The following is a 13,232-nucleotide window of genomic DNA, read 5'->3' as shown; positions in this document are numbered from 1 at the left end:
CAAGTTGCCCAGGCGGGTCTCGAACCCGTGGGCTCAGGCAATCCACTCATCTCGGCCTCCCAAAGTGCTGGGATTACAGGCTGAGCCGCCGAGCCCGGCCTCCATTTTAAATGATGAAGAAACTGCCTAAGTTCCCAGGATGGTCAATGACCATTTATGAACTTGAACTCAGCTCTAAGTGCCTTGTTTTTTGTTGTTTACCCACACCTTATAGTCTCACCCTTGCCTTTTCCTTTCTGCAGCAGCTGTTGAAAAGATCCAGCCAGCCCCATGAGCTCTGTCCCCACTCCTGCCAAAGCTGCCATCAGGAGGGGGACAGGTCAGGACAGTAAAAGAGTGCTCTGGCACAAAGCCCCGAGAGCACCGGGTCATGGGCCATGCCAGGGCCGGGCTCCAGCGTGAGCTAAATATGCTCCTCCCTTCCTGCCCTCCCCCCCAAGGTACTGGGGAGCAGGAAACCAGAGGAAAGAACAAGTTAGCCGTCTGCAAATATCATGAGAGGTGTGAACACTGAGAACCAGGGCACAATGTGTAACCACCCCCCGCGGCACCTAGGAGTGGGGGCTAAGCACCGACAGAGGCAGCTACTAACCGGCAGCTAATAGAAGAGAAGAAAAGAAGACAAGGTTAGAGGGATCCCGACCCAAAAGAATCAGGACGTGGAATGAGGGGGTAGGGTCAGTACACAGCTAATGGAAGGGCTCGTGGAATGGCCCTGCTAGCAGAATTTTCAGCCTTCCCAGACCCTGGCAAGGAGAGCTCACTGCCCCAGCATCCTGGCGGGAAGTCCAGGCCAGACTGAGTAGAGGGAGGTTCCTGCCACTGCCTCCCAGGACCGAGAGGGTAGGCGTGAGGGGAGAAGCAGCCTGGCTGGAAGATGCATTTGGCAGCAGGATCTAGGATCTTGCCCGACCCCGGGCTTTACCACGAGTTCTTTCTGGTTTCTGTGATGACAAAGATAAAGCGTGAGAAAATGAACAAACAAAACATGCAGAACTCCCCTCTCACCTCCTTTGACCCCAGCAAGAGCAACCCCCTGGGAGATGAGGGGTTTGGAGGGAGCACACAGAGCAAGTTCATTTGTGGGCTCCAAGGTCTGCCACCGTGAGCAGCAGCTGGTAGCCAGTTCCAACTCTTCCTACTCCCACCCCCTGGATGCCAGCGCAGGTCACACCGTCTCTGGAAACGGTGGCCCATCCCCTTATCTCCACAGCTGTTAGGCAGCCTCTGCGAGAACAGGCTCTGGTTACAGGGTATAAACAGGCCACAGAATCAGCTAGCTCTGGCCTGGCCCAAGTTGTTGGCTCTTCTGACTCGATGGGGGGGATGGGGGGGTACAAGAGAGATTAACAAAGTGGGGCATCCCTTCCCTCTGCTCCACCTCCTCCTCTTTGTCCCCCACTCATTTGAATTTTTTCCAGAGACCACAGATCTTCCCTTCCCGAAGTGGTCATGTGTGTGGGTTCCCGTGACCTTGGCATGGGCTACAGTGCACGTGAGCAGCTCATCTCACTAGTCATTCAGGTCAGAACTGTCCTATTTGTGGCCAAAGACCATCCCTGGCACCCACATGCAGACACACAGTCCCTTCGTTTGGGCAACAGAATCCTCATGTCTTCCTTCCAACTCTAGTCAGTGAGATTGAAGATTTGTATCTTTTTGGCTCTAGGAGACCCTTGCTGTGCCCAAAATAATATCCTGTATTTTAAAAGTGCTCAACCAAGAACTGCAGATGATCAGGGTGAGCGTGTACCGTGGGGGCTTCCAGAGTAAACGTTGTAAGCCCAACAGAAGGGGCTTCTCTCACTCTGAAAGAAAACCAAATGCTAGGCTGATTTTCTTTCCAAGGACCTCCCTACATCCTTTGGAACCAAGGATTGCTAGGACTGGAATTCTTCTGCTTGGTGGCTTGAGAACTTCAGAAAGCAGTCAATATCTGAGGGCCTAGTCAGGCCTACCAATTCCTAATACAGTGTATATATCTCAAACAGAGTAGAAGAAATCCCTGGAAGCTGAACCAAATCGTGATGATTCAAGTGGAGTGATCAGTTATCAAAAGGGCAGAAAGATTGGCTTAACTCAGCCTCCATGTCGCCCCAAGATTCCTGGTCAGCAGACTTGTAGAACCGTACGGAGCTGTATTTAGCAGTTATTATAGATCAATTCTAGATCAGAATGAGGGTCTAAGTTGCTGCTATGCAATAGCTGTGTAAACTTGGGAGCCTCTCTGCGCGTCAGCTTCCAGCCTGTAAAATGCAGGGATCTTCAAATCCAATCAATCAATGTGTGCTGATCCATCGACACATACAAATGAATCATGGCCTTTTTTATTTATCACAAAACAGAGGTGATTAAGAGAACAGGGGGGGCCTTTGGAAGCTGCTGATATGAAAGACCACCCCCGAATGGAAAGATCAGAAAGAGGAGAAAACAAAAGAAGACAAACTTCAAAAGGTTGCAGTGGCATCTGGGATAGGCATTACGCATTTCCAGCATGGCCCGGCCAGTCCAGACAGAAAAGAAATGCTGTGGCTTTAGTTATGCAGCTACCATGATCCTCTGCTTTCTATCATTTATGAAGTAAGTTTGTGTAGGTTGAGAATGTAGTGTGTGTGTGTGTGTGTGTGTTTTTAACTTGGCTAACTTGAAACGTCCTTCCCAGGGATTAATCGGTGTTATCAGTGTATGACTACGTGTACCCAGAATGTAGGTCGCAGAATCACAGAATGTTGTTGTAGAAAGAGACCTTTGAGGACACACACTGAGGCGCGTGCACACACAAGAGCTTAATAAATGCATGTTGAATGAGGACACTGCATTACAGATTTAAGGAATGATTCATCTATTCAACAATTATTGCATGCCTATTGTGTGCTGAATCTTGTGTTAAAACTAGGCTAGTTGCACAAATTCTTCGGTTAGAGCAGAAAACACTCAGTTCAAGACAGTTTAGCAATTTGATCAAAGAGCAAAACTAATTTTAAAGTCACCCTGGATAATAATTGTTTATTCCTACACTTGGACAGTCAAGCATATGGGCCTTGGCATAAAAATGTCCCTGAGATTCAAGTTGGGTGAGGCATGTGGCTAAAAAGACCTTCACTTACTTCCAGCCCTTTCCACACTCCTACAACATTTTTAAGGAAAAAGAAGGAAAAGAAAAAGAAACACCCTTTGGTTTTGATATCCACCCTCTGTACATGCATCTGACTCTTTAGACATGGTTGACCAAAGATTCTGCTAAAACTGTAATACAGAAGGTGAATGAGAGGTAGAGAAAAAGAATTGAAAAATGAACCCTGTTTCTTGCTGATTGTCTCTCACCACAAATTCGCCACATATCAATATCTGCCCCTCTTTTCAGCCATTTTGGGGGCATTTCAATTGGGTATATATCATTTTTTAAATGAAAGAGAAAAGTAATCTCAAAGTGATCAACCTATTGTGCTCAACAGTCTCTGAGAATTAGAAGTTTCTCTAGTTTCAGGTGAGTCCTTGTTCAGAGATTACTGCCTCCCAGTGGCTGGAAGGTAGGCTGGGGACTGAGAAGCAGGGTGTTTGAACCAATGTTCGTTGTATGGGTGGCAGAATCCACCAAGATCCCAAAGGTCTTCAGGAACCAGTTGGATAGACATCCAAGGAAATATCCAAGTCCCCAGCCTCTCAGTCTCCAGGATCTGCTCATACCCTAACCCTAACCCTAACCCTAACCCTAACCCTAACCCTAACCCCCTCAGTCTCCAGGATCTGCTCATACACGTTATCGCTAGAGATTGCCTAAAGGCAGCAGAGGAACAGAGCCCAGCAGGAGTTAGCCCAGGAACTGGGTAGTTAGATTATTGGGCTCCTAGCAGTTTGCCTTCATTCTTCCCTCTCAGCAAAGGTTACTGGAGCAGGCTGGACCCACTTGGGCTAGGAGAGCTGAGTCATCCCTGGGAAGAGACAGCAGTGGCTATAAATTATCCTGTGTTTAAGGATGACTTTCTAAAACCCTGGCTTTGGGCTTAGAGTCTTTATTTATATCTCTCGCAGGAATATTTTTCAAACTCATGACAGTGCACTCTGTATTGCTTTGGGGACACTCCAAGCACCTGGTCTCCTCTATGATGAGTCCTGCAGGTGACAGGCCCCCAGAGGCCCTGGGCCTGGACTCTGAGTCTGCCCTCACTCACACCCACACGTACACCTGCCTGCTGCCAATTCAAGACCCCATCTAGCACATGGAATCATGTCCAACTTCACTGGCACAGCATGGCATGCAAACACACAGGTGACATTCAGCCACACACACATACATACGCACACGCACACACACACCCTCCTTATGCAAACCCCCTGGTTCTCTGTACATTTCTGAGATAGCCCCTACTCACTGTGAAACATGGAATGCACAAGAATTACTCCTTAGGTTGCAGGGCTCCTCCACAAGTGTGATGCCCACCTCTGGCTAGTGAGTACTTCACAAGTGACTGAACACGTTTTTTAAGTACTTTGATAATTTGCTTTGTTGTCTTTGTTATTTTTGTTGTTGTTATTGCTTGTACCTTACAAAGAGAATAGAGAGGTGCCATAGAATGGAAGTTGTCAAGCAATTCACGTAGAATGGAAGCTGTCAAGGACTTGACGCTCAGGAACAATTTCTCTGGCCAAATCCTCACAAGTTCAAATGAGGGAGCCAAGTAGACAATGGTGCCTCCTCTTGGATTATCTGGCAAAGAGAAGCAAAATCTGCTGAGCAGAGGGGAAGGGGGCAAGGTTGTCCGTTCTGCTAATAAATGTGAATTCGTGTATCCCCTCTTAGCCCGCACTTATGTGGTTTCTGTATCTTCCACATCCCTCTTCTTTTTTCTTCCCTGCTTTGTAGTTAGATAATTATGTGTATTTTGGTAAATTTGTGGTTGTTATTTATATGTCCTCTTTGGTTTATTTACCATTATTTGCTCTTTTCAAAGTCTCTTCAAGACAGAGAGAGAGGGTCTCCTTCTTTCTACTTTCCTGAGACAGACACAGGGAAAACAAAACACCTTGCCTAGGGTCACACAGGACAGTGGCTGTGGGTCCAACCCATCCCCAGACTCTACCTTGCAACTGACTTCTGGGATGATGAACCTGGGATCTAATTCATCCAGCACAATGTCTGTCCTCTGATTCCAACACTTACTCAGGCATCTTTCTGGGAGGCAGCACTTCATACAGCTTTGAGGCTAGGTTTTATGGGGTCGTCCTTACCTGTCATTAAAGGGATGGTTAAGGGCCCTACATGGGGCAGCAGTGACCCTACTATTGACTCAATGCCAGAAATTTGCAAAAATATCAAAGTTCTACATTAGGTTACACTGTAGTTCCCCAATTCCTTCCTCCAGACACCTGGCTTCCCCATTATTGTAAGCGTGTTCTTTCCGCTCACATTCATACTCTTATCCTACCACAAGCATATATATATATATATGTTCTCTTCCTCATCCCCAGATTATCAAGCTGTCTTTCTCCCACTGTTCAAACATTACCTAAATTTCTACATCTTCCACCAGTTTTTCTAGAATTTTTTTTCTCTCAGCTTCACAAAGCACAAATTCTTGCCACATATATCTTGTTTAGATGTCTGTACCTCAGTCTTCCGTGGCTGCTCAATGTTTGCAATTTGGCTGCATTCTCCCTGCCATGGCATACCTACCGCCTAGCTTCCACATGTCCCTCTAGGTCCAACTCTGTTTAGTCTCGGGGGGATCCACCTCTAGGGACCTTATCAAGGGGCTCCCTTGCCCTGTGCTTTCCATTTGGATTTGGCCAATGGAGGCACCATTGAGAGGTCAAAGGGAATTTTAAAAGTGAAAGCTGAGAAGTGATTCCTGGCTTCTGTTCTTGCCACATTGTCCCAGGTTGACTCAGCTCCTTCCAGCTCCTGGCACATGGTCCTCTCCATAAAGCTACTGAATCAGTTTCCTGTGGCGGCAGTAGCACATTACTACAAATCTGATGGCTTAAAAACAACAGAAATGTATTCCCTCGCAGTTCCAGGAAGCCAAAAGTCTGGAATCCAGGCGTTGGCAGGGCCATCTTCCCTCTCTTCTCTGTCTCTTCCAGCTTCCGGTGGCTGTCAGCATTTCTTGACTTGTGGCCCCATCACTCCAATCTCCGTCTCTGTCCACACTGCCTCTCCTCTTTTCTGTCTTCTCCTCTTTGATCATCTCAAATCTCCCTCTGCCTTTCATTTTAAAGACATTTGTCATTGGATTTAGGGCCCACCTGTATAAAACAGAATAATCTCCTCATCTCAAAATCTTTAGCTTAATTAGATCTGTAAAAATGCTTTTTCCAAATAAGGTCGCAGTCACAGGTTCCAGGGATTAGGATGTGGGCATACTTTAGGGAAGGGGATTATCCTACAGAGACCCTCTCTGGGTTCCAGTAATTGCCTTCTCTCCTTGCCCTTACGTGCCTAGAGGTAGTAACACTGTGACTAGTCCTGGGGATCCTGTGATATTCCTGGTAAGGTTCCCTTTATCCTACCCACACCTTTGTAAACAACCCTTTGATCAAACCCTCTTCTAATTTCTCAGTTCGAGTGTGCCATTGGTTTCCTGCCTGGACCCTGATACGGGCATCGAAGTCAAAAGGCATCAGATAGAGCTTCTGTGGTACTCGCCCTATGCAGCTCTTCAAAGCAAAGTAAGGGAAAGTAAAGTTTTCTTTTTTTTTTTTAAGTTGGAGTCACTCTGTCGCCCAGACTGGAGTGCAGTGGCACGCTCCCGGCCACCGCAGCTTCGACCTGCTGGGCTCTGGTGATTCTTCTGCCTCAGCCTTCCAAGTAGCTGGAACTACAGGCATGCGCAACCACACCCAGCTAATAAAGATTTCTTGATGGTAACAATGCAAATGAGAATAAGAGCTCCAAGGAAGAAGGGGCCAGACTTCAGGAGGAAGACTACAAGCCTTGCATGCGGCTCCTCCCTGCACTTCGTCACAGGTATGACATGAGGGGGGAGAATTAGAAGGATTCTAGGTTCTTTCCAGACCCTTTCTGTCATGACAGTCTCAATTAGAATATTTCAGCTGCAAGTAAACAGAGCCAAATCCCCCTCCAATTCTGACTCAGATGGCTTAAATGGTGGTTCTCGTGTACCTGGAAAATTTGTTAAAAGGCAAACAGCTGCATGCGCCTGTATTTCCAGCTACTTGGAAGGCTGAGGTGGAAGGACCACCGGAGCCTTGCAGGTCGATGCTGGGGTGGCCGTGAGCGTGCCATAGCAATCCAGCTCGACAGAGTCTGGGCGACAGAGTGAGACTCCAACTCAAAAAAAAAATGCAAATAGCTGGGCCCCACCTCTAGAGTTTTACATCCAGAGGTCTGAGTAATGCATTTCTAGAAAGTTCCCAGGGGATATTCCCAGGGACCAGACTTTGAAGACCACTACCTTAAACAATAAAGAAAATTTTCTCTCATGTGAACAAAATGCCCTGGGGAGGGTGAATCCTGGGTTGGTTGACTCAACATGTCACATCTTCAACACGTCAGCCTTGACTTTGACTAGGTCCTCAAAGCTGCCATCTGGGTCTAACAGTTCCAGGCATCCCTTACGCACTGGATAGTGATCAGCAAAAGAGAGCACTCTTTTTAAGGACTTAGAAGTCTTCCGGTTGGTGTCTTCCTACACCACATTGGCCAGAACTGCATCATATGCTCGTGCCTAAACCAGTCACTGTCAATGGTTGTCGGGGGGAGTGGAGGGAAAAAAAGAAATATATCACCTGCTTAGGTCTTATGCCTGCTCAAGTACTTTTTGGTTGTAATCTATTCAGCAAACATTCCTATCTATCCTCTTTCTTCTGATGATGGAACCTGAACCACTACTTAGAGGAGCTGGCATAGGGCCAAGGACTAACAAAGCCTAGTGGTCTGAATTTAGGCAGCAGTGACACGTAGCCCAAGTAGGGAGACCCAGTGACACGTAGCCCAAGTAGGCAACCCTTCCCTGAGATCTAGTTAAGAATACTGTAGGGAAGAAAGGCACTCTCTGCAGAGGTTGCTAGGCAGGGACAGCTGGCGGTCATGTGCCTCCTAGGAGAAGAAAGCTTCTGAGGAGTGGTCAGAATTAACTAGCAATCCCAGAGAAACACAAACAAGCAAAGATAGGCAAACAGTGATGAGAAAGGACCCTGATTCCTGCAGCTCTTCCCTTATGTCTATGAAATACCTCAGTCCCCTGCCCAACTCTGGGAGAAACACCTCATTTATCCACACTGAATTGGAGTAACACTTCCGTTTCCAAATGATTTCTGATTTAGACATTACTCCTGTCATGAAGAGCAGAGAGGAAGAAGGATGGAGATGGCTGGTACTGCCATGGCTCCCATCTCAAGCTTCCACTCTTGGAGACTTAGGACAAACTGAACAGAAGCCCCCCCAAAGACCCCAGCCCTCAGTCCGCTCCATGATCAGTATCCAAGAAAAGCACAGGTCCCTAGGAATGTCAGAGACAGGACAGAGAATGAGAAAAAACAAACTAGATTTGGGGGCACTAGCTTTTTCTTTGCAGAAGGGGTAGTCCTGGCCACAGAGACTGGGAAGCCCAAATAAACAGCCTGCACCCTCAGCATTGCTCTCATCCTTTCCAGCCGCTGTTAGGGGGTTGGGCCTGGACAGAGAATCCTCCCAAAAGCTCAGGTGTGGACTGAAGATTTCTCCATGGTGAGGTTTCACGGGGAGGAAGACAAACCCCAGTTTCAAACTAAGTTTCCTTCTAGGATTTTTTTTCCTCCGAGGGAAGAGAGCACCCCAGATATGTACTCAAACAGAAAGTTGCTGTGTTTGTTTTAAATTTTTAATTGATGCATAATCATTACACATAGGTTTGGGGTACATGTGATCTTTTGAAACATGCATACAATGTGTAATGATGGAATCAGGGTATTTAGGATCTCCATCACCTATAACATTTATCATTTCTTTGTGTTGGGAATATTTCAGATTTTTAATTCTGGCTATTTTGAATTAGACAATACATGGTTCTTAACTATAGTCATCCCTACTCTGCTTTTAAACATTAGAACTTATTTCTTCTATCTAACCATATGTTTATACCCATTAACCAACATCTCTTCATTCCTCCTATCCTCCATCCTTCTCAGCCTCTGGTGTCTATCATTCTCCTCTATATCTCCATGAGATCCACTTTTTTAGCTCTCCCATGTGAGTGCAAACTCGTGACATTTGTCCTTCTGTGCCTGGCTTAACATAATGATCTCTAGTTTCATCCGTGTTGCTGCAAATGACAAGATTTAATTCTTTTTTATGACTGAATAATATTCCACCATATATATGGTATACGTACACATATATGCAATGGGGTGCACGCATATAGATATGAGCATATATATCTATCTATATCTATATTTATATATGCCATACTTTCTTTATCCATTTATCCATTGATGGACACTTAGATTGATTACAGGTCTTGGCTTTGGTGAATAATGATACAATAAATATAAGGGTGCAAGTATCCCTTTATACTGATTTTCTTTCCTTCAGATAAATGGTCCGTAATGGGAAAGCTGGATCAGAGAAAAACAACCCTAAAATGTGTATGCTTAGTTGTTTGTAATGATCTGACTGGCAAAGTACATCAGCAGATTCTACCAAGGCAGAAGTCTGCTCCGTGTTACATTTCCCGTGACTCATTAGGTCCAATAATCCCAATGGTCCATCTCACTTCTGTTGCCCTCACCCTATTTATTGACTCACCTACTCGGCCCTCAACACCAGGGTAAGTGTTTCCCATAGAACTCACATGCTAATGTGTGGGGCAGACTGCATGACCCAGCCACAAAGAAAGAGAAATAAGTTGACCTTTTTTTCCCCATTGGCAATAGAATGATGACAGTTTTTATTCTCTTTTCCTTTGCTGCCATTCATAGATCCATGCTCATTAAGAAATCACACTAGATTCAATGACTCAGCCTGTAATCCCAGCACTTTGGGAGACCGAGGTGAGTGGATTGCCTGAGCCCGCGGGTTCGAGACCCACCTGGGCAAATTGGTGAGACCTCATCTCTACAATAAAACAAAAATTAGCCGGGCGTGGTAGCGCATGCCTGTAGTTCCAGTTACTTGGAAGGCTGAGGCGGAAGGATCGCCAGAGCCCAGCAGGTCGAGGCTGTGGTGGCTGGGAGCGGCCACTGCACTCCAGTCTGGGTGACAGAGTGAGATTCCAACTCAAAAAAAAAAAAAAACAAAGAAATCACAGTAGGAAAAAGAGAAGTAAAGAAGGAACTCGAGAAGAGAAATGGGAGAGAAACGTTATAATTTGGCAAATATGTGAGTCAAGGACGCTCCTATTTTCTGCCCCCCAGAAGGTCTGGCTGGAGATTGTCTTGCCTCCAGATGCGGGGAACAGATCCCACATCCTGGGATCACCGATGAAATCTCTGGCAAATAGACCAGGTGGTAGCTGGGGGCCCAAAGTGAGACATCGTCAAGAGGAATATAACTGAAAAAGAAGCCGAAGAGATGTGTGTTTCTGCTCTTGTTGAAAAGTTTGTCCTTCAAGATTCCCTTTTCTGTGAGGTTTTCTCCACACACCGTACCATCTCACCCACCCTATAAAAATTAACTGCCCCTCCTCTATCCTGCCACAGCCGCTTGTGGTAAGAGCAATAACAGAGGACTGTCAGTCTTCTGTGCACAATAAGGGTGCGTGTCTCTAAAGTAGAGTGCAAACATGTCTGTGAGTCTTTGTCCCTTCTCTCTTCAAGAGCTGGAGTTCTTCCCCCACCCCTCGAATCCAGGTTGGCCCAGCAACCTGCTTTGGACAATAGAATGTGTCACATGGACTGCAGGCCGGGGCCTCTAGAGGCTGTGTCTGCTGCCCCTTGCTTCCTTGGAACCCTGCCCTGCCACCTGAGCTAGCCCGAGTCCGCCTGGGGGAAGACAAGAAGAGGATGAGGAGAACGGCTCCAGTCATCCGGGCATCACCGTCCAGCCTGACCCACCCGCCAGCCCACAAACACGTGAGCAAGCGCAGTCAAGAGCCCAGCCCAGTTCAGCAGGGCTGCCCCGCTGTCCGCAGACTCCCAAGCAGCAGTGAAAGAACACTGTCATAGTCACTAACTTTGGGGTGGTTTATCTCACAAAAGATGACTGGCACCATGTCACTGGCTCCCACTAAAAAGAAGTGCCGAGAGGCCTGTTAGTCTTAGATCTCTCTCTATCACTTCTCCACTCATATATTCCCAGGACATTCCCAATTCTCAACCAAAGCTCACAGACTGGAGAGACACAAGGTGGACTGGATGGAATTGAAGTGTTGATAAAGGGTGGAACGCCCGCGAGGCACCCCACGCAGGCACTAGTGGAGCTAGCTGGCTCTTCACGTCCCCAAGGGCTGTGCTTGGGAAAACGGTTACCTGATCTCCACCGCCTTTGTCTGTCCTTTCATTTGGGGCTGGATTAATCCCTGCTCAATTTCTGCTCCACCTCCCGCCACCCCTGTCCCCAGTCTGCCTGCCCAGATGATGTAAGCAGTAACCTATCTTGCAGTCGGAGCAGTCAGCCGGCTGGCTCACTTCCGTATCCATTAAGGGAAGCAGACACTTTAGAAAGAACTGGAAAATATTACCAGCCACCCACTCCACTCAACTCCCCACCCCTCGCCCCAGTCTCCTCTCCCTGTCACATGCATCCTAACCCCAAGAGACTAGAACTGGAAAGTACTGAAGCCAAAGAAAGAAGAAACTAGAATCGTAACCCTATGGGCCTCATGGGCTGAACCACGAGACTCCTTTGGGCATGAGAACGACTCCTGGGAGAGACAAACCGAGGTTATCTGAAGAGCCCCTCCAGCTACCCTCCCCCTCAACCCCGGTACCCTCCACTCCAAGAGCTTTGCCAGTTGGGTACCGATGAAATCAGTGTTGAGGGTTCAGCCTGTCGGCATAAGTGTTGGGGAAGGGGCCACACAAAAGATGCCCTTCACTTTCTTGAAGTTGCTAGGCTGTCTTACAGGGACACAGTGGGAACTTGAGGTTGATGACTTGAACGGATCTGGACAGACAGAATCTGGTCTGTTTGCTGAGTTCAGGGTTTTCAAAACCTTTCAATAGCTACACTATTTCTCCCAACATCTAATATGGGTGTGGAGAATTCTACCACTAAAGAGTCAGCCCTTCCTGCCTTGGAAACTTTTGCTCTTTGAAAATTCCCAAGAAAAATACACAGTCACACTCCAGATGGGCCCCTCAAAAGCTGTGAGGTCTTGAACAAGCCCCTTTACCTTTCTAGGCCACAGTTGTCCTATTTGAAATGTGTAGATAAAGTGCATCCCCACCTCACAGAGTTATGGAGTAGAATAAATAAGATAAGATCAATGCAAGCTGGTCACCTCGTTTATGAAAAATATGTGTTATCTCTTTGTCTTTTCCTGTTGCCCATCGACCCTGAGGTCAGCTGCACTCTGCCCTCCCTCGGTTTGGTTACAGAAACCAACAATTCGCCCTTCTAGGTTGGGCTGGCTATGGAAATTCTGCCATTCTGTACTTTCCATGCAATTTTGCTATGAACCTAAAACTTCTCTAAAAAATAAAGTTGGTTAATTTTTTAAGTGTTGGACAAATGAGCATTGAATGGAAAATAAATGACTAGGCCTTGTGATTCAGTTCTCACAGGCTCTAGAAAGGAAGAACAAAGTCGGTGGTGCCATTTCTCACCTACAAAGTCTGTTAAAAGGTAGATAGTTAATCCATCAGGGAGAGGGGGTGTATCTACTCTGGAAAATGTTGACAATCCCAGCCTGGAGATAAATTTGAACAAGGGATAAAAGACACTTTGAAGGAAACTGGCTCTCGTCGTCCATATGTGTTTCTACCTAGCTCGGGGCCAAGCTCTGAGGAAAAGCTATTCAAGAAAGGGAAGATGCCAAACTGGGTATCTCTTACTCTGTTTCCTTGGCAACCCTCCTTTCACTTCTAAGAAATGCATCCCCTTCCTTTGGGATGCCTTTCTGCCACCACGCCCGTTGTATTCTAAGAAGTTACCAACTATGAAAATCTGCCTCTCTGATCATAGAGTAAGCACACGATCCAAGGCAAGCCAAAGCTTCGCTACAACTTTCTGAGTTAAACCTTGGGATAAACAGGCAGTTCTCTGAGGTAAAGTTAACAGGTTGTAAAGTTTGGGAGTTGCCGGCTCCCTTGACTCCAAAAGAGAGCCAGTCTGAGTGAGCAACACTAGCACA

The sequence above is a fragment of the Carlito syrichta genome, unplaced genomic scaffold, assembly GCF_000164805.1.
Source record: "Carlito syrichta isolate Samal-C Ts95f unplaced genomic scaffold, Tarsius_syrichta-2.0.1 Scaffold154368, whole genome shotgun sequence".
Lineage (NCBI taxonomy): Eukaryota > Metazoa > Chordata > Mammalia > Primates > Tarsiidae > Carlito > Carlito syrichta.
This window is presented reverse-complemented; position numbering follows the sequence as displayed.